Source organism: Geotrypetes seraphini, chromosome 10, assembly GCF_902459505.1.
Source record: "Geotrypetes seraphini chromosome 10, aGeoSer1.1, whole genome shotgun sequence".
In the NCBI taxonomy this organism is placed as follows: Eukaryota; Metazoa; Chordata; class Amphibia; order Gymnophiona; family Dermophiidae; genus Geotrypetes; species Geotrypetes seraphini.
Window position 1 is genome coordinate 90,517,365 of NC_047093.1, and position 21,267 is coordinate 90,538,631.

The window sequence follows — 21,267 nt, forward strand, 5'->3', positions numbered from 1 at the left end:
TAACTAATTTATGTCGTTTTAGGCACTGTTACTTGATCCCCTGACTTCGCCTCGCTCCCTGCTACTCCGGGCCGGTGTGGTGTTCTGCCATTGGCCCCTCCTCCTTTAAGGCGGAGCTCCGGATCTGATCGCCGACGTCAGAGGGGTGGGCGGAGCAACCTCTCGCCGCTGCCCCTCTCGTCTGCCTTCTCCACCTGCACTCGTTGGTTTGTTGTTTTTGCTTCTCTCCTGCTAGTTGGCTTTTCTCTCCTGCTGCCTCCTGACTTCGCCTCGCTCCCTGCTACTCCGGGCCGGTGTGGTGTTCTGCCATTGGCCCCTCCTCCTTTAAGGCGGAGCTCCGGATCTGATCGCCGACGTCAGAGGGGTGGGCGGAGCAACCTCTCGCCGCTGCCCCTCTCGTCTGCCTTCTCCACCTGTACTCGTTGGTTTGTTGTTTTTGCTTCTCTCCTGCTAGTTGGCTTTTCTCTCCTGCTGCCTCCCGACTTCGCCTCGCTCCCTGCTACTCCAGGCCGGTGTGGTGTTCTGCCGTTGGCCCCTCCTCCTTTAAGGCGGAGCTCCGGATCTGATCGCTGACGTCAGAGGGGTGGGCGGAGCAACCTCTCGCCGCTGCCCCTCTCGTCTGCCTTCTCCACCTGCACTCGTTGGTTTGTTGTTTTTGCTTCTCTCCTGCTAGTTGGCTTTTCTCTCCTGCTGCCTCCTGACTTCGCCTCGCTCCCTGCTACTCCGGGCCGGTGTGAAGTACTTCTTCACCGAAAGAGTAGTGGATCATTGGAACAGACTCCCACTCCAGGTGATAAAGGCCAGCAGCGTGACGGATTTTAAGAGAAAATGGGATACTCACTTGGGATCTTTAAGGGAGTAAATTCAGGGGAGGGGATACTTGGAATGGGCAGACTTGGTGGGCTATAGCCCTTTTCTGCTGCTTTTTTCTATGTTTCTATGTTTCTAATGTGCAGTGGCAGCTAAGAAAGTAAATAGAATGTTAGGAATTATCAGGAAATGAATGAAAAACAAAAGATGAAAATATTATAATGCCCTTGAATCGCTCTATGGTACAGCCGCACCTCGAATACTGTGTGCAATTCTGATTGCTGTATCTCAAAAAAGACGTAGCAGAATTAGAAAAGGAACAGGGAAGGGTGATGAAAATGATAAAAGGGATGGGACGACTTTCCTATGAGGAATGGCAAAAGCAGCCAGGGCTCTTCAGCTTAGAGAAGAGAAGGCTCAGGGGTGATATGATAGAGGTCTATAAAATACTGAGTGGAGTGGAAAGGGTAGATGCGAATCACTTACGGTATTTACTCTTTCCAAAAATACTAGGACTAGGGGGTATGTGATGAAGCTAATAATAACAACAACAGTTTATTATTTCTATAGGCTACCAGGTGCATGCAGCACTGCACATTGTACATGTTAGAGACGGTCCATACTCAGAAGAGCTTACAATCTAATTATAACAGACACACAAGACAAAAGGGGAGTCAGAACAAGTGTTCATATAGGGAATTAGATGAGGTGGAATCAAACAGGACAAAGGGGAGTCTTAACTTAGTGCTCAAGAAGGGAATTGGAGGGGGTTGAAAAAACAGACCAGAAATAATTCTTCACACAACATGTAATTAAACTCTGGAATTCATTGCTTGAGAATGTGGTGAAATCAGTTAGCTTAGCAGAGTTAAAAAAAAAAAGTTTGGATAATTTCCTAAAAGAGAAGTCCATAGTTCATTATTGAGAATTTGTGACAGGGTGAAGTTTCTGTCACTGGCTAGCAGAGGGAAGACTTAGCAGTAGAAAGAAGGAGCTAATTTGCATAAGATCCTGCAAAGGCATCTGAGAGCTGTCCACTCACCTTGAGTGAAATAAGGTGCTGAAAAGAAGATCTCCAGCACAAAAGAGCTAAGAAGGAGCTCTTTTAGGAGCCAGGTGATCCTCAAGGGGAGGAATGATGGCTTTGGCCTAATCCACAGTAAGCCTGATAGACCACTCTATCTAGTAGAGCTTGGAGTCTAGGGGGGCTCAAGCTTGATGATTAGCAGAGGGTCTGGTGGAAAATGTGTGAGTGACCAGGAGAGTCTTCACAGAGAGAGACTGAGCAACTGGAAGGAGTCCTCAGGGAGAATCCTCAGTGCATGTGTCCAAGAAAAGACAACTGAGGAACTGGGAGAGTCCTCTGGGTGTGTGTCCAGGAAAAGACAACTGAGCAACAGGAAGTGGGTCTGGAAGGAGGAATAGCTGGAGGGCCCAGTAGAGCTTGGAGTCCAAGGGGAGGCTCAAGCTTGAAGACTGGCGGAGGGACTCCAGGACCAAGAAGGCCAGGTGTCGGAGGACTAGCAGTGGCCCCATGAGCAGCTAGAAGAGTTTGAGGTCCTAGGTTGATGGAGACTAGCAAGTGACCAGCAGAGGGACCAGCAGTGCCAGTGGCGACTGGCGGCGAGACTGGTAATTGTATCAGGAGCTGTCAGCAATAGGAAGTAGCCTGTAGACCCAGAAAGCATTGTCCAAAGGTGACTGGCGATGACCAATGGAGTGACTGGCAGGGCCAGTGGCAACTGACGGAGAGACCGGTAATTGTACTGGAAGCTGCCTGAAGAACTGGAGACCTTTAGAAGAAACAGGGAACTAAACTTCAATGTTGGAAGTCATAAAATTGTATGGAGGGCCATAAAGGGCCATGGAGGACCCAGTAGTGACCAGGAAGTGTCTGAAAGGACCTGGTCATGTGTTTTAATAGAGTGTGAGTGTTGATCTTGTTTTAACAGTGCCTGGTGATAGAAGAAGGAAGACCAGAAGTGCCTGGGAATAGATGAAGTGATGGGTAATGACCGCTCAGCTCAATCACAGATGGCTTGGGGAAATTCACTGCTTATTCCTAGGATAAGCAGCATAACATCTGTTGTACGACTTGGGATCTAGCTAGGTATTTGGAACCTGGGTTGGCCACTGTTGGAAACAAGATACTGGGCTTGATGGACCTTCGGTCTGCCCCAATATGGCAATTTTTATGTTCTTATGCTCTCATTTGGCCTGGCATCAGCACCCAGAGTAACATAGTAGATGATGGCAGATAAAGACCCGAATGGTCCATCCAGTCTGCCCTTCCTGATTCAATTTAATTTTTTTCTTCTTAGCTATTTCTGGGCAAGAATCCAAAGCTCTACCAGGTACTGTGCATGAGTTCCAACTGCCGAAATCTCTGTCAAAACTCACTCCAGCCCATCTACACCCTCCCAGCCATTGAAGCCCTCCCCAGCCCATCCTTCCCCCAAACTGCCATATACAGACATAGACCATACTTCGCTCATACAGTCTCCATGTTTTTCCTTACTTGAACAACTGGTTGATCAAAGACCCTACATCCAAACAGGCTCAGCAAGCTTTGAATGCAACAATTCAACTACTCAAACTCCTGGAATTTACAGTCAATTATCCCAAATTCCACCTAGAGTCCACTTACACTTTGGAGTTTATTAGAGCTCTTTTGGACACCAGACATATGCTTTATCCCTCAGCTGAGACTCACCACACTATTTCAGCTCTGCCAGGAAGTCTCTTCTTGTCACCACCTGGAGGACATGTCACATGTTATGACTCCTTGACCAAATAGCCTCCACAGTATATGTGGTCCCATTTGCCTGTCTTCATCTCAGGCATGCTCAGTGAGCATTATTCTCCCATTGGTCTCAAGCAACTGGACTTCTGTCCCAATGTTTGTCAGTGACTTCGCAATTCAGAGACTCACTTCTGTGATAGATGTCTCCAACCAATCTCTCCAGAGGTCTCCTGTTTCAAGTACTACTCATCAAAAGATTTTGACAACAGATGCTTCCATGTTAGGATGGGGAGCTCACTTAGATGGCCTGCGCACCCAAGGCTCTTGGAATCCTGCAGACACATCTTCACATCAATCTCCTGGAGCTACAAGCAATTCACAATGCCCTGTCCACATTCCAAGAAATTCTCCTCAATCAAGTAGTACTGGTTCGTACAGACAACCAAGTAGCCATGTATTACATGAACAAACGGGATGGGACTGGGCCATTGCTTGCAACGTTTTCCTGAAAGCAGTCTACCTAGCAGGAAAACAGAATGTACTGGCCGCAAATTGAGCAGAATTATACAACCACATAAGTAGTCTCTCAACACCTCTGTCTTGCAATAGATCTTTTTTTACTTGGAGGATCTCAGAAGTAGAGCATTTGCTTCCCGCTACAATCACAAGCTCCTTCTTTTCTGCTCCAGGCTCCATACTCTCAATCACCTGGAAACAGATGATTTTCTGCTCAATTGACAGGGCATGTTCCTCTAAGCATTTCCTCCAGTTCCTCTACTCAGGAAAACACTACAAAAGCTTCACCAAGAACCAACCACCATGATACTCATAGCACCTCGGTGGCTACGTCAACCTTGGTTCCCTCTCCTCCTGCATATGAGAACCCATCACTCTGAAAATCTTTCAAGCACTGCTGACACTGAACAAGGGCTCTCTACTTCATCCCAGTCCACATTCTTTAGCTCTTACGGTATGGTATCTCTTTCCCAAACAGTAGATACTCTTTCACTGTCTGCACCAGTATCAGCTATCATTGAAGTATCTAGGAAATCTTCCATATGGTGCTGCTACCATTTCAATTCACTGTAGTGTAGTAACAAATCTCTGGATCCAGTGTCCTGTCCTCTTCCATCTATACTGGATTATCTCCTATACCTATCTAATTCTGGACTAAAATCTAATTCAGTGCGAGTTCATCTCAGTGCTATCAGTGTTTTTCACACATAACTGAACAAGAAGCCTTTGGCAGTATATCCTCTGGTTTCTAGATTTATGAAAGGCCTTTACAATACCAAATCACCTCCTCCAGTGTCATGGGATCTTAATGTGGTGCTTTCCACACTCATGAAGTCTCCATTTGAACCACTTTCATCTTCAACTTTCAAGCACCTCACTTGGAAAGTGGTCTTCCTCATTGCTCTCACATCAGCATGTCAAGTCAGTGAACTCCAGGTACTAGTACCAGATCCAGCTTATATGAGTACTACTTTTTATCACGACAAAGTGATTCTTCACATTTATCCAAAATTTCTCCCAAAAGTCATTTCGGAGTTTCATCTCATCAGTCTTCTGGTATTTTTTTCCAAAGTCACATACTCGCCCTGATGAGGAAGTACTTCACACATTGGATTGCAAACATGGTCTAGCTCAGTGGTTCCCAACCCTGTCCTGGAGGACCCCCAAGCCAACCGGGTTTTCAGGTTAGTTCTAATGAATATGCATGGAGCAGATTTGCATGCCTGTCACTTCCATTATATGCAAATCTCTCTCATGCATATTCATTAGGGCTAGCCTAAAAACCTGATTAGCCTGGGGGTCCTCCAGGATAGTGTTGGGAACCACTGCTCTAGCTTACTACTTGGATAGAACCAAACCTCACAGAACTTCTGCTCACCTGTTCCTGTTATTTCACCCAAACAAGTTGGGAATCCCTGTGGCCAAGAGAACTATCTCCACATGGACTGGGAAATGTATCTCGTTCTGCTATGCGCAGACTGGTCTGATGCTAGAGGGTCGTGTTACCGCTCATAAGGTATGAACAAGGGCAACTTCAGAAGCCCATCTACACTGCACTCCTTTTGAGGACACCTGTAAAGCAGCCACCTGGTCCTCAGTTCATACATTCATGATCCACTACTGTTTGGAAAATCTTTCCAGACAGAATAGTTAGTTCAGCCACAAAGCTCTCCAAAAATTAGTCTCGGATTAGAAGACAATTTCCCTCCAATCCTATTTGTTAGCTAGAGAGACCCGACATGTGAGAATATGCTGCCTGCTTGTCCTGGGATAAAGCACAGTTACCTGTAAGAGGTGTTATCCATTACATTACATTCTGACTTATATTCTGCCAAAGCCCTTATGAATTCATGACAGACAGCAGACAGATATTCTCACAACCTACCCTTCTCTCCTTCTTGGCTTCTTAGCTTTGTTACTGAACTGATGGGCCTGCTAGCTGGCAGTGAGGCAACTGCTAAGGCACAGTATGAGCAGTCTTTTAAGTTCATAAGGTGACAGCTCACTTTAGACCAGGGGGTCCCCAAAGTCCCTCCTTGAGGGCTGAATCCAGTCGGGTTTTCAGGATTTCCCCAATGAATATGCATGAGATCTATGTGCATGCACTGCTTTCAATGAATATTCATTGGGGAAATCCTGAAAACCCAACTGGATTCGGCCCTCAAGGAGGGACTTTGGGGACCTCTGCTTTAGATGGTCCATGCCGGGTTCCATGGATATCTGCCTGTTGGCACTAGATAATACCTGTCACAGATAAGTAACTGTGCTTCATCTGCGGACAAACTCCTACAGGGTGACAAATGCTTCAATTACATCACACCTTTTCTTACCAAGGAACACTGGCTTTCCATTACAGTCCACACTAAAGTTAAACTCTTTTTGTTGATTTATCATGTAGTTTGCTTAACCCTTCTCCAGCTCTGATTGTCCTTACTCCTTATGTCCCCTTGTAAACTCTTTGTTCTTCCAAAGCTTTTTTTTTTTTTTTTACTAACTGTCTCTCCTTCATGCATAGGCATCGGAACAGGGGAGGCCACAGGGTCCATGGCCTCCCCAAAAACTGCCTGCCTGCCCTCCCGACTCCCAGGGTTTAACTTAAAATGATCGGGCAGCCACCGCCATGCAGCTTCAAGGAGCAGGCCTGCCTCCGGAAGTAGAATGAAGACTTCCAGGGGCAGGCCTTCTTCTTGATGCTGCGCGGCGGCTGCCCGATCATTTAAAATTGAAGCTGCCGCACGATTTCACCGGGGCTAGGACAGAGCGCCTTGGCCCCCACAAACAAGACAGAATTTCGCTGCCCCTGCTTTTATGCACTTATCTAGGGATCTCTAGAGACTGCAAATTTACTTTCCTAGAACCCTCACTTTGGAACTCCCTTCCTGTTCCAAAACATTCTTGGCCCAGATTCTATAAACAACATCTAACTCGATAGGCACCTAGAAAAGTGGCATCTACTGCATGACAATCAAAGTTAGGTGCTGTTTGTAAAAGTGTGCCTAGCAGTACCTGAATCAACTTAAGTGCTGGTAGATATCTTAATGTTAGGGGCTGGTATAATAAGACAGGGTTTTCTTGGCCTAATATATCAGGGTCTAAGGTATACACCTACCAGTGCCTAACTAAGTCCATGCCAAACTCTGCCCCCTAACCACACCCACTTTCTGTGTAGGTGCCGGTAGGCACCTCTGTGTAGATGCCTACCAGCTAATTAGTTTTGTAATTATTTTTTAATTGGTTTTTAATGGTACTTTCAATTATCAGCGCCAATTTAACCAATTTTAAAACATTAAGTTAGGTGCTGAGATCAGTAGGCACCTTCTATAGAATCAGGGCACTTGTGTCAAAAAATGCAACAAACATCTGGCTTTTGAGCAAGTGCTCAGCTGATGTTATGTTTACTGAATCTGTTGTCTTCTCTAGTTTTCTTCCCAAAGCTCTCAAGCCTTTCATTGTGTAAATTGCTATATTAGACCTGCTTGTGTTAATGGTGGTATATCTAGGGTTACCAGACTTTTCCATGGAGAAACCCATACACATAGCCCTGCCCCAGCTCCGCCCCACCCCATTCCACCTCCAACCCCCTCCCACAAAGCCTCGTCTTTCTTTTCCAATCTCCGATCTGCATCTGGAGGACCTCCGAGCATGCGCGTATGCATGTGGCATCATCCATGCATGCTCAGAGGCCCTCCAGACGTAGCCAGGAAGTCGAGGCTTTCCAAAACCCAGACAAACTACCAAGTTTTGGAAAGTCCATCTGGGCACCCAGACCGTCCTCTACAAAGAGGACATTAGAGAATGACATGGGGAAAAATTTGTCCTCATCTCCGCAAACTCGGTCCCCCCTACTTCAATTTTTTGAGACAGTGAACAGACAAATTGATGATGGAGAACCAGTGGATATTATATACTTGGATTTTCAGAAAGCGTTCGACAAGGTTCCGCATGTAAGACTTCTCAGGAAACTGCAAGGCCATGGAATAGAAGGAGATATACTAAGATGGATAGGCAAATGGTTGGAGAACAGAAGGCAGAGAGTGGGCATAAATGGGAAGTTCTCAGACTGGGAGAATGTGACTAGCGGTGTGCCCCAGGGCTCGGTACTTGGGCCATATTTTCATCAATGAGCTAGAGGATGGAACATCCAGTGAGATCATCAAGTTTGCAGATGACACCAAGCTATGCCGGGCAATCAAATCGCAGAAGGACAGTGAGGAACTCCAGAGTGATTTGAGACGATTGGAGAAATGGGCAGATAAATGGCAGATGAAGTTTAATGTGGAAAAATGCAAAGTGGTGCATTAAGGCAGAAAGAATAAGGAACACAAATATAGTATGTCAGGTACAACTCTGGGAAAAACCGAACAGGAAAAGGACTTGGGTGTATTAATTGATAGGACTCTGAAGCCGTCAGTGCAATGCGTGGCGGCAGCGAAGAACGCAAATAGAATGCTAGGCATGATAAAGAAGGGAATCACGAGTAGATCGAAGAAAGTAATAATGCCGCTTTATAGAGCGATGGTCAGGCCACACTTGGAATACTGCATCCAGCATTGGTCTCCATACCTAAAGAAGGATATAAAAATGCTGGAGAGGGTGCAAAGATGAGCAACGAAGCTAATAAAGGGTATGGAGAACTTGGAATACAAGGAATGACAAGAGACTGGGATTGTTCACCCTTGAGAAGAGGAGACTGCAAGGGGATATGATTGAGACTTTCAAAATACTGAAAGAAATCAACAAAATAGAACAGGAAAGAAAATTATTTACAATGTCCAATGTAAACGTCCAATGTGACGCGGACAAGAGGACATGAACTGAAGCTAAGGGGGGACAAGTTCAGGACAAATATCAGGAAGTTCTGCTACATGCAACGAGTGGTGGACACCTGGAATGCTCTCCCGGAGGAGGTTATTGCGGAATCCACCGTTCTAGGATTTAAATGCAAACTAGATGCACATATCCTTGCAAGAGGCATAGAGGGATATGGGTGGCTAAAATTACATCAGGTGTACACCTGGCTGGGCCTCCACGTGTGCGGATCGCCGGACTTGATGGACCGAAGGTCTGATCCGGAGATGGCGCTTCTTATGTTCTTATCCCAGCCCCATCACTATGAGCTCGGTCCCTGTCCCCACCTCATCCCTGTGAGCTTGGTCCCTGCCCCCGTGAGCTCAGTCTCTGGCCCCACCCCATCTCCACAAATCATCTGATCCCATCCATACAAGCCTCAAATAGTTTTCTACTGAACTTATTTTATTAAAGTATAAAAAGAAACAATATTCTACAATTGTCATTTTATAAATCAGAGTTCTGGCTGCCGACTAGAGGAAGAGATCTTTAGCTGACAGGGCTTTGTTTATAAATATTTATCAACACAGCTGCAATACTACTTTATTCTAACGCAAAAAAAAAAAAGAAATAGAAATGTTTTTCTACCTTTGTTGTCTGGTTACTACTTTCCTCATCTTCTCGTCATTCTCTTCCTTCTATCTACTCTGCCTCTTCCATATGGCATCAGCTCTTTTTCTATGCTTCAACCAGAAACTGTCTGCCTCTCCCTGCATCTCTCTCCTTCTTTCTTCCCTTCAGATCTGGTATCTGTCTTCTCTCCCTCTCCCAATGCTCTGGTATCTATCTCTCCTCTCCCTTTCCCTTCCTTTTTTTTTCTGTTCTTCCTTCTCAATTTGTTTTCTACCTCTTGTCTACTTTTTTACCTTCCAGTCCTCAATTTCCCTTTCATTGTGTCTATCTACAGCTTGCCACCTCTTTCCCTCACCTCTTCCAGTATAACTAACACTATCCTCTTCCCCCAACCCAGCATGTGCCCTTTTTTCTTTATCCCCTCCTTCCATCCAGTATGTGCTCCCCTCTCTGTCTCTCTTCTCCCCACTTCCCTTCAGCGTCTGTTCACCCCTCTTTCCTCCCCACTTCTTTCTAATGACTGCTCCCCTCTCTCTCTCTACTCCCCACTTCCATGCAGCGTCTCCTCCCCTCTCTCTCCTCCCTTCAGTGTATGTTCCTCTCTCACCTCCCCTCTCTCTCAGAGAGAGGAAACTCTGAAAAGCGTAAGTGAAGATGAGTGAAAGAGAGGGAGATGCCCCAACGAGAAGAAAAGATGCCCGGACCAAGGCAATCGGGAGGAGGAGGAAGGGGGCTGCTGGACCGCATGATTACGAGGAAGGCTGCTGACCAGGAAGGGTGGGAAGGGAGGCAATGCGTGGCAGATACTTTACAGTGGTGACAAGACCATTCACCTCTCCATGGGGTAGTGAATGGCCTTGTCCCCATACCCGCGACTACCAATCTTTTTTTTTTTTGCCCCATTCTTGCGGGTTACCCGTGGCTACCTGTAGGTAGCCACAGGTAACAGTCACCATGTGATTCTCTAGAGCAGTGGTCCCCAACCCTATCCTGGAGGACCACCAGGCCAGTCGGGTTTTTGGGATAGCCCTAATGAATATGCATGAGGCAGATTTGCATGGCTGTCACCTCCATTATATGCAAATCTTTCTCATGCATATTCATTAGGGCTATCCCAAAAAACAGACTTGCCTGGTGGTCCTCCAGGACAGGGTTGGAGACCACTGCTCTAGAGGACATGTCCGGGTTTTCCCGGATGTCTGGGAACCCTAGGCATATCAAGTTGTTATAAATAAATAGGGGCCCCATAAGTAAAAATGCACAAAGCCCACTCCCTTCCCCTTCTCCCATGCATCTGCTTTTGAGGGATAAAGAGCAGCATAAAAGCACAGAGCCGCCATTAGTCCATGCTGCTGATGACTACTAGTAGGATTACTAGATTTCCTCTTTAAAAAAAGAGGACATGTGGCTCTGCCCCATTATGCTCCCAGTCACACCTCATTCTACCCCAGCCCCACCTGTACACAAACTTTGTCTCTTTTTCCTCAAGCTCGGGACCGTGTCTGGAGGGCCTTCGAGCATGCGCAGAAGCAACGCGATGACATTGCATCTGTGCATGCTCTGAGACCCTGCAAAAGCGCCCCCAAGCTCAAGGCTTTCAAAAACCCAGACATACTGCTGGGTTTTGGAAATCCATCCAGGCACCCAGACAGTCTTCTAAAACAGTGTTTCTCAACTCAGTCCTGGAGTGCCCCCTTGCCAGTCAGGTTTTTAGGATATCCACAATGAATATGCATGAAAGAAATTTGCATATAATGGAGGTAGCGCATGAAAATCAAGTTTATGCAAATTCATTATGGATAGCCTGAAAACCTGACAGGACTGAGTTGAGAAACAGTGCTCTAAAAAGAGGACATGTCCAGGTTTTCCCGGACATCTGGTAACCCTAACTGCTAGTCCCACCCCTTCTGACATTACTACCTGTTTCTGAGGGGCAGGACCAGAAGTGCCAGTGGTGCAGACTGATGGTGGCCCTGCAGCTTTATGCTGCTTTTATCCCCAGGGAGCATGGTAAGCTGAGCTGCTGCATTGGAGGGGAAGGGGGGGAGGGGGAGGCCCATTCAGAAAAGTTTGCCTAGGACGGGACCCCATGAGCTCTCATTTTCTGGGGTTGATTCAGAAAGCTATTGAAAGAAGAAGCGCGCAATTAACAAGCGTTACTGGCTGCATGATGCAGAAAAGTGTTCAGCACAGCAGTTAACTAGCAAGGTAGATTCAGCTTCCTCCCCACTTTCCTCTATTGTCTCATTCACTGTAATGTGAGCTTCCTCCCAGTGGTGCCTTCTCAGTCTCACATTTATCATCTAAAAATGTGCAGATGCTAATTTTCCCATCAGCAGGGTTTAAAGCTTTGCTCTGTCCTGTTGTCTTTCCCTTGAACTGTTCTTTGAATGCACACTCTCACTCTAAATCTCCTTTTAAATGGAAATCAGTCAATAACTTGGGCTCTGCTGATAACAGCTTATTACATTCGTGCTTTGACAAAAACATTGGATTTCCATAACTCCAAGGCTGATTTGTTATTTTAGAATAATATTCATGATGGGTGCAGAAATGTCTACACATTCCCCAGTGAGGAATCAAAGATAAAGCTCTCTAAAGTTTCAGCGTCAAAGACTGGCCTATTAGCCTCCTGCTCTGTCAGTGTATATCAGTGAAAAGCCTGCCAGAGTAATACCCAGTATATAGATAGTTAAGGTCATGGGGTTCTCTTTTGTAGTGGAAATTTTTGAACAAATCTAATTAAAAAGAGATTGCGTTTTTGTTTCCTGAATGCTTTTTTAACTTGTTCATTTTTCTGGTCCCCTGGACCAGTTTACATGCTTGCCTCTATCTAATCAACAGAGCCAGGACAGGCATGTGCATTTCTATGGTTCATAGCAAGCACTTACAATACCACTTTTGTCACAGCAGTCTACCAGGCCGCTCTGCGGTCTTCAGGAAACTTTTCTGACCAACAGTGAAATTCTTATGAATACATCATTCATTTCTGATTATGTAGAGAGTGACAGGTGAGAAGCTATATAAATATTACTCAGCAAACCGTGCCTCCTATCATCTCTCAAAACAACACATGAGGATACAATGACTGTCAGAAACTGTCATGGTCAATATTCAAAGCCACAGGGACCACAAAAGATCATTTATCTGCTAATCTTTAGGCCTGATATTCAGCGATCCAATCTGTTTAGGTAGAACTGTGACTATGCACGCCTAAATTAAAAAGAGATAACTTAAACTATTAAAAATAGGACTGCTATTTATAAAGTCCACCCAAACAAATACATTTACGAGAAGATAGTGACTAAATATTGCTTTTATCTGGAAAAATATTGGTCTTAGTTGTTAGTACAGCGAGCTGAGAACCCAGTGAACTGGGCTCAATTTATACTGCAGCTCTTTGTGACTCTATAACCCTCTATTTCCCTAGGTACCATATCTAGTTTGTGAGCCCACTAGGGACAGAGAAAGTGCCTGGATATAATAATTGTAAACCACTTTGATTGTACCACAGAAAGATGGTATATAAAATTCCATTACCCTTACATCCCTGCTATATATATAGCATAATTCGTTCGAAAAGCATGCTCGTAAACCAAAATACTCGTATATCAAAGCGAGTTTCCCCATAGGAAATAATGGAAACTCACTTTGATACGTTCCCACCCCCCCAAGGCCAGCGGCGCTACTCTATCCCCCCCACCCACGAGAACCCCAAAAGGCCCCCCCAAAAAAGATACGGCACCCTACCCCCGAGAATCTTGGAGGAAACGTGAACTCGCAGGCCATGAGCATGCACAGAAGAGGAGGCCGATCTTCGGGCACCGGCACCAATGCACAGGACATGCCGGTGCCGAGGCCGAGTTGAAAGTAAGAAGCGGGTTCGGGTGGGTCTGGGGGACTTCAGGTCGCGGTGGGGGGGTGACGGATTGCGGCGGGAGGGTGCCTGATCGCGGGGAGGAGGGTGCCTAATCGCAGGGGGGGGGCTTCGGGGGGAGCAATGCCGGTTCTCGTGCAGGGGGGATAGAGCAGCGCCGCTGGCCTCGGGGGGTGGGAACGTATCAAAGCGAGTTTCCATTATTTCCTATGGGGAAACTCGCTTTGATATACGAGTATTTCGGTTTACAAGCATGCTTCTGGAACGAATTATACTCGTAAACCAAGGTACCACTGTATATATATATATATATATATATATATATATATATATATAGGTTAAGAAGTCATTAAAGAGTATTTGTAGGAAAGAGTTATGGATGATAGCACGTACACACTTTAGAACAAGGAAATCTAACCTTTTTGGAAGCAGATTATTTTTTAGCCTCTAAAGTAGACTCAAACTGTGCGCCATGGCACAGTGGTGTGCCCCAAAGAGATTCTGGATGTGCCACAAGAGATTCCAGAATTTTACTTTATTTTTAAAAATTCCCATCATAAGAACATAAGAATGGCCTTACTGGGTCAGACCAATGGTCCATCAAGCCCAGTAGCCCGTACTCACGGTGACCAATCCAGGTTACTAGTACCTGGCAAAAATCCAAAAAATAGCAGCATTCCATTCTACCAATCCAAGGAAAGCAATGGCTTCCCCTATGTCTTTCCCAATAACAGACTATAGAAACATAGAAAAAAAGCAGCAGAAAAGGGCTATAGCCCACCAAGTCTGCCCATTCCAAGTATCCCCTCCCCTGAATTTACTCCCTTAAAGATCCCACGTGAGTATCCCATTTTTTCTTAAAATCCATCACACTGCTGGCCTTTATCATCTGGAGTGGGAGTCTGTTCCAATGATCCACTACTCTTTCGGTGAAGAAGTACTTCCTGGAGTCGCCATGAAACTTCCCTCCTTTGATTTTCAGCGGATGCCCTCTGGTGGTCGAGGGTCCCATGAGCCAGAAGATATCATCTTCTGACTCGATGCGTCCCGTGATGTACTTATATGTTTCAATCATATCTCCCCGTTCTCTTCTTTCCTCAAGTGAGTACAGCCGCAATTTTTTTAATCTTTCTTCATATGTGAGATCATTGAGCCCCAAGACCATTCTGGTGGCCGTTCGCTGAACCGACTCGATCCTCAGCACGTCCTTTCGGTAGTGTGGTCTCCAAAACTGAACACAGTACTCCAAGTGAGGCCTCACCATGGCTCTGTACAACGGCATCATAACTTCAGGTCTCCTGCTGACGAAACCTCTGCAGATACACCCCATCATTTGTCTTGCCCTGGAGGAAGCCTTCTCCACTTGATTGGCAACCCTCATGTCCTCACTAATGATCACCCCTAGGTCGCGTTCCGCCGTGGTCCTAACCAAGGTCTCACCATTTAGTACATAAGTTCTACACGGGTTTCTCTTACCCAGGTGCATTATCTTGCATTTTTTAGCATTGAAGCCTAGCTGCCAAGTAGTTGACCATTGTTCCAGCAACAGTAGGTCGTGTGTCATATTATCAGGTAATAAGCTTTTGCCTACTATGTTGCCTCCAGGAAATTGTCCAAACCTTTCTTAAAACCAGCTACGCTATCTGCTCTTACCACAACCTCTGGCAACGCATTCCAGAGCTTAACTATTCTCTGCGTGAAAAACTATTTCCTCCTATTGGTCCCCTAGGCTTTGTAATTTTTGATGGAGTGAAAAATCGATTCACTTGTACCTGTTCTTCTCCACTCAGAATTTTGTAGACTTCAATCATATCTCCCCCCCCCCCACACACACAATTGTCTCTTTTCCAAGCTGAAGAGCCCTAACCTTTTTAGACTTTCCTCATACGAGAGGAATTCCATCTTCTTTATCATTTTGGTCGCTCTTCTTTGAACTTTTTCTAGTGCTGCTATATCTTTCATGAGATAAGGAGACCAGAATTGAACACAATACTCCAGGTGAAGTCACTGGCCACTGCCATTTAATTATCCCCCACTGCTGCCGCAACTCCAGGAAGGGAGGGGCCATGTGCGTGCAGTGATTGTACTTCGCCGGCTCACAAGCCTTCCCACCAACATCAATTCTGACATTGGAGAGAAGGTTCTGGCCAGCCAATCGCTGCTTGGCTGGCCCGGACCTTCTCTCTGACATCAGAATTGACATCGGGGGGGAGGCTTGTGGGCTGGCGGTGTACAATCACTGCACGTGCCTGGCCCCTCCCTTCCCGGAGTTGCGGCAGCAGTGGGGATAATTAAATGGAGTAGGCGGGGTGGCGAGGGGGGGAGGAAGAATCAGCGGCAGGTCAGCTTGGGGACAGGTCAGCTTCAGGGGAGGAAGAAAGGGGTTGGGACAAAGGCTGGAAGGCAGTGAGGAGGAGGGGGCACAAACTCAGGACATAGGAAGGAGAGAGGGAAGAAGGGGGCACTAACTTGGGACATAGGAAGGAGGGAGGGAATAGAAAGGGTGAATTGTTGGGCCTGAGTGTGTGAGTGAGAGGGAAAGAGATGGTGCACATGGAGAATGTAAGAGGAAAATTGGGCACAGAGAGGAGTGAGGTAGAGATGCATGGAGAATAGAAGGATGAGAGGGAGAAATGTTGGATATGGTGGTAGAGAGGGACAGAGGGATAGATTGAAGGGGATGCAAGGAGGAAGAATGTTGGGCATAGTGATGGAGGGAGAGATGTGGCATGGTGTTGGAGAGGGGTGATAGAAGGAGAAATGGGCAGTGGTGAAAATTGATTTGGGGGATGAGAGAGGAAGAAAATTTGGATTCATGGAGGGACAGAGAGAGATGTTGGTTGGGGAATGGAATGAGATCTGTTTTAGAGGAAGCATGCAGGAGAAAGATATATATATATATATATATATATTGGATGCATAGTCAAAAGGAAGTGCAATCAGACTCATGAAATCATCAGACAACAAATGTAGGAAAAATGATTTTATTTTCAATTTAGTGATCAAACTGTGTCAGTTTTGAGAATTTATATCTGCTGTCTATATTTTGAACTATATTTGCCTATTTTTTTATAGTTGTTACTGAGGTGACATTGCATATTTTAAAGTCATCTGCCTTGACATCTTGAAAAAATCCCAATATAAATGATAATTAACATTTTCCTTGCATACAGTATGCTTTGTGGGGGAGTTTTAGCTAGTGGTTACCATTATGTATTAATAAGATTATAGTGTGTGAATATGAAAATGGATGGAAGAATTTGCATTACAATTAGTATTATTATTTTGGGGGGAGTCAGGGGTGGAGTTTGGGCGGGTGTGGAGTCAGGGGTGGAGTTGGGGCAGAATTTGGGTAGGTTTGGGGCAGAGTTTGGGCAGGGGTACTGGTTGGTATTTCTTAGGCTTAGGGGATGCTTGGCTTGAAAAGGTTGAGAAACACTGCTCTATGACATCATTAGAGTCATGAGCAATCCAAGTTTCCAAGTTTATTATTTCTTTGATATACCATATCAAAATTTATCAGGCAATGGGTTCAAGTTTCCACCTCCAAGTCTACCCTCAACAGACTTCCTTTCAGGGGTCAAATGTTGTTCCGAACAGGATTGGTTGATTGTATGACCTGTGTGACAGATCGTTAGCTGACTCCTTTGCCTAGGAGCAGACTGCAACCCTCTAGTGTAGGAGTGCCCACACTTTTTTGGCTTGTGAGCTACTTTTAAAATGAGAAAGTCAAAATGACTACCAACAATAAAATTTTAAAATATACAAAGCACACTGTATGCAGAGAAAATGTTAATTATCATTTGTATTTGGGGATGTTCATTGGTCAAGGCAGATGACTTTAAAATATGCAATGTCACCTCAGTAACAACTATACAAAAATAGACAAATATACCCCTTCCCCTTTTACTAAACCGCGATAGCGGTTTTTAGCGCAGGGAGCTGTGCTGAATGCCCTGCACTGCTCCCGACACTCATAGGCTCCCTGCGCTAAAAAACACACTATTGCGGTTTAGTAAAAGGGGGCCATAGTGCAAAATATAGGCAGCAGATATAAATTCTCAAAACGGACATATTTTTATCACTAAATTGAAAATAAAATCATTTTTCCTACTTTTTTGTCTGGTGATTTCATGAGTCTCTGGTTGCACTTCCTTCTTCTGATTGTAAATCCAATATTTCTTTCTTTCTGCTTCCCACCCTTCTTTCTGTCTCTCTTTCTTTCTCTCTCCCCCTGCCCCCTCTTTAATTCTGTCATTCTTTCTCTCTCCCCCTACTACCTGTCTTTCTTTCTCTCTCCCCTTGTCCCCCCCAAGCCATCGCACCGATTTCTCCACTTCCCCGATTCTTTTTCTCTCCCTGCTCCCCCCCCCCCACAAAGCCACCATGCCGATTTCTCCCTGCTTCCCCGACCCAGGAACCTCATCTATTGTGGCTGCCCTTGAGCCCAGCCCTTGGAAGTAGTGTTACGTGGACTGAGCTGGATTGCCCCACAAACTTGTTATCTGAGTGCAAAGGTTCTGTCTGTGTGTCTCTAGTAGATAGGCATGACAACTAAAATTAGACTGCCTGGAGCCACTAGAGCAGGGGTGCCCAAATGGTTGATCGCAATCGACCAGTAGATCGCAAAGGCAATGCAAGTCGTTCGCGTTGCCTTTACGATCATGTTCTTCCTGCCTCCCTGAGCCAGGCCAGGTGCGTACAAGCGCCGGACCCACACCTTCACCTCCAAAGTCAATTCTGACATAAGAACATAAGAAGCGCCATCTCCGGATCAGACCTTCGGTCCATCAAGTCCTGCGATCCGCACACGCGGAGGCCCTGCCAGGTATACACCTGGCTTATTTTATAGCCAACCATATCTTTATATGCCTCTCTCAAGGAGATATGCATCTAGTTTGCTTTTGAAGCCTAGGACTGTCAATTCCGCAATAATCTCCCCTGGGAGAGTATTCCAGATGTCAACCACTCTCTGTGTGAAGCAGAACTTCCTGATATTAGTCCTGAACTTGTCCCCCCTTAGCTTCATTTCATGTCCTCTTGTCCGTGTCAAATTGGACAATGTAAATAATCTCTGCTCTATTTTGTCGATTCCTTTCAGTATTTTGAAGGTCTCGATCATATCCCCACGCAGTCTCCTCTTCTCAAGGGAGAACAATCCCAGTGTTTTAAGTCGATCCTCATATTCCAGTTTCTCCATACCCTTCACCAGTTTAGTCGCTCGTCTCTGCACCCTCTCCAGCAGTTTTATATCTTTCTTTAGGTAGGGAGACCAATGTTGGACGCAGTATTCCAAGTGGGGTCTGACCATTGCCCTATAAAGCGGCATTATAACTTTCTCCGATCTACTTGAGATTCCTTTCTTTATCATGCCCAACATTCTATTTGCCTTCTTTGCCGCTGCCGCGCATTGTGCCGACGGCTTCAGGGTCCTATCTATCAGTACACCCAGATCCCTTTCTTGTTCACTTTTTCCCAGAGTTGCACCTGACATTCTGTACTCGTATTCCTTATTTTTACTGCCTAAATGCATTACCTTGCATTTCTCCACGTTGAACTTCATCTGCCATTTCTCCGCCCATTTTTCTAACCGACACAAATCTCTCTGGAGTTCCTCACTGTCCTCCTGCGATCTGTTTGCCCGGCAGAGTTTTGTGTCGTCTGCAAACTTGATGATCTCACTGGATGTTCCGTTTTCCAGGTCATTGATATAAATATTAAAAAGGATCGGCCCAAGTACCGAGCCCTGGGGTACACCACTAGTCACTTTCTCCCAGTCGGAGAACTTCCCATTAATGCCCACTCTCTGTTTCCTGTTATCCAGCCATTTGCCTATCCATCTTTGTATATCTCCCTCTATGCCATGGCTTTGTAGTTTCCTGAGAAGTCTTTCGTGTGGGACTTTGTCAAATGCTTTCTGGAAGTCCAAGTATATTATGTCCACCGGCTTTCCACTATCAATTTGCTTGTTTACGGTCTCAAAGAATTGGAGTAAATTCGTCAAACACGATTTCGCTTTCCTGAATCCATGTTGACTGGGTTTCATCAAGTCGTGTGTGTCCAAGTGCTGAACTATGCTATCCTTGATCAGTGATTCAATCATCTTGCCGGGGACAGACGTAAGACTCACAGGTCTATAGTTGCCCGGTTCTCCTCTCGATCCTTTCTTGAAAATTGGCGTGACGTTCGCTTTCCTCCAGTCGTCTGGTATCTGACCAGTTCTGATTGACAGGTTTGCAAGTTTTTGCAATAACTCTCCGATTTCAACCTTCAATTCCTTCAAAACTCTCGGGTGAATTTCATCCGGTCCAGGGGATTTGTCACTTTTAAGTTTGTCGATCTGGTAGTATATCTGATCTAAGTTCACTTCAACTGTGGTGAGGCTGTCCTCTCTGTTTTGCATCCCTCACCGCCTTGTGACATTTCTTCTGTTCATCTTTCTGTTTGTTCCAGGCTTCGGTTGTCTTCGTGCATTTCCATTTTTTGAAAGAGTCCTTCTTTTCTTTTATGGCTTCCTTCACCTGTATGGTAAGCCATGCCGGTTCTCCTTTGCTTTTAGTTCTCCGATCTTTGGAAATCCTCAGAATGTAGAGATCTTGTGCTTCTGCAATAGTATTTTTCAATAGGCACCATGCCTGATCTACTGTTTCAAGTTTGTCCACCATCTTCTCGAGTCGTTTTGTTACCATGGCTCTCATGCAATCGTATTTACCCTTTTTAAAGTTTAAGGTGGTGGTTAAGATTTTGGCATGTTTCCCTTTCCCGATGTCAAGTTTAAAGTTGATTACATTGTGATCACTCGTTCCCAGTGGAACCATGACTTCTACTTCTGTTATCGGTCCGGTGAGACCATTTAGGACCAAGTCCAGTCGGTTTTCAGGATTTCCCCAATGAATATGCATTGAAAGCAAATAGATCGCATGCATATTCATTGGGGAAATCCTGAAAACCCGACTGGAATACGGCTCTCGAGGACCGGAGTTCCCTACCCCTGTCCTAGTAGTTCCTTTCACTCGAGCAATCTTCTACGATACTACTAGAAAGTCTATATTCTCCGTCATGGCACCTTTATTCTGGAACGCACTTCCCCTTCTCATTAAACAAGAGTCCACTTTAAAATTATTTAGGTCAAAACTGAGAACTTACCTCTTTAAGGTTGCATACAATTCTTAATACTAGAGCCTCTATTTCCTTCTTTGGTTAAGACTCAGTTCCGGTTCTCTTCACCAAACGCTTTTCTCAAAGCAATACCTGTCCAGTTGTCTCCTCCCCCCCCCCCCCCCCTCCAATATTTTAATTTTTTTAAATCTCAATGTATTTTCTACTACCTCTTATTCCTTCCTTCTTGTCATGTTAGTTCCTCATGGTCTCATATGTCCTTCTTTCTCATAATTTTTAATTGCTTGTACTATATTTTTGTTTAAATGCTTTTTATTTATTGTAAACCGTCTAGATACTTTTTTGATAGCCATATATCAAAGAATTCATAAACTTGGAAACTTAGGAGACCATTGGTATTAAAATAAAGATGATGGAAGAAGTGTGAAACTTGATGTAGTAATATTGTCCCTTGGTCTCCTCTGTGTACTGTCACTCCTCCTTTAGACAGGTTTAGTACCTCCTCAGTCTCTCTCACTTCATGGAATTTTGGAAACTTATGTTCTCCTTCTCAGTTCTATCCCTGCCTTTGCTCCATCTCCTGTCTGTGCAGCCATCCCACACCCCAGGAACCTCCCTATACCCAATTTATACTTCCCTCTAATTCCTAAGGAGCACCTACTACTAGGATTTTCACAGACTAGCTCAACACCACGTGGTACTTTGAATGGCACTACTTACATTACATTACATTACATTAGGGATTTCTATTCCGCCTGTGCCTTGCGGTTCTAGGCGGATT

The 21,267-nt window shown here is 45.3% G+C and overlaps 1 protein-coding gene across 1 annotated transcript in view; it reads left to right on the plus strand.

Annotated features, from left to right (window-relative positions):
- The window catches only part of LOC117368540 (whirlin-like), a 412,097-nt gene that overhangs the window by 293,366 nt on the left and 97,464 nt on the right, over positions 1-21,267 (plus strand). The window lies entirely within an intron of this gene.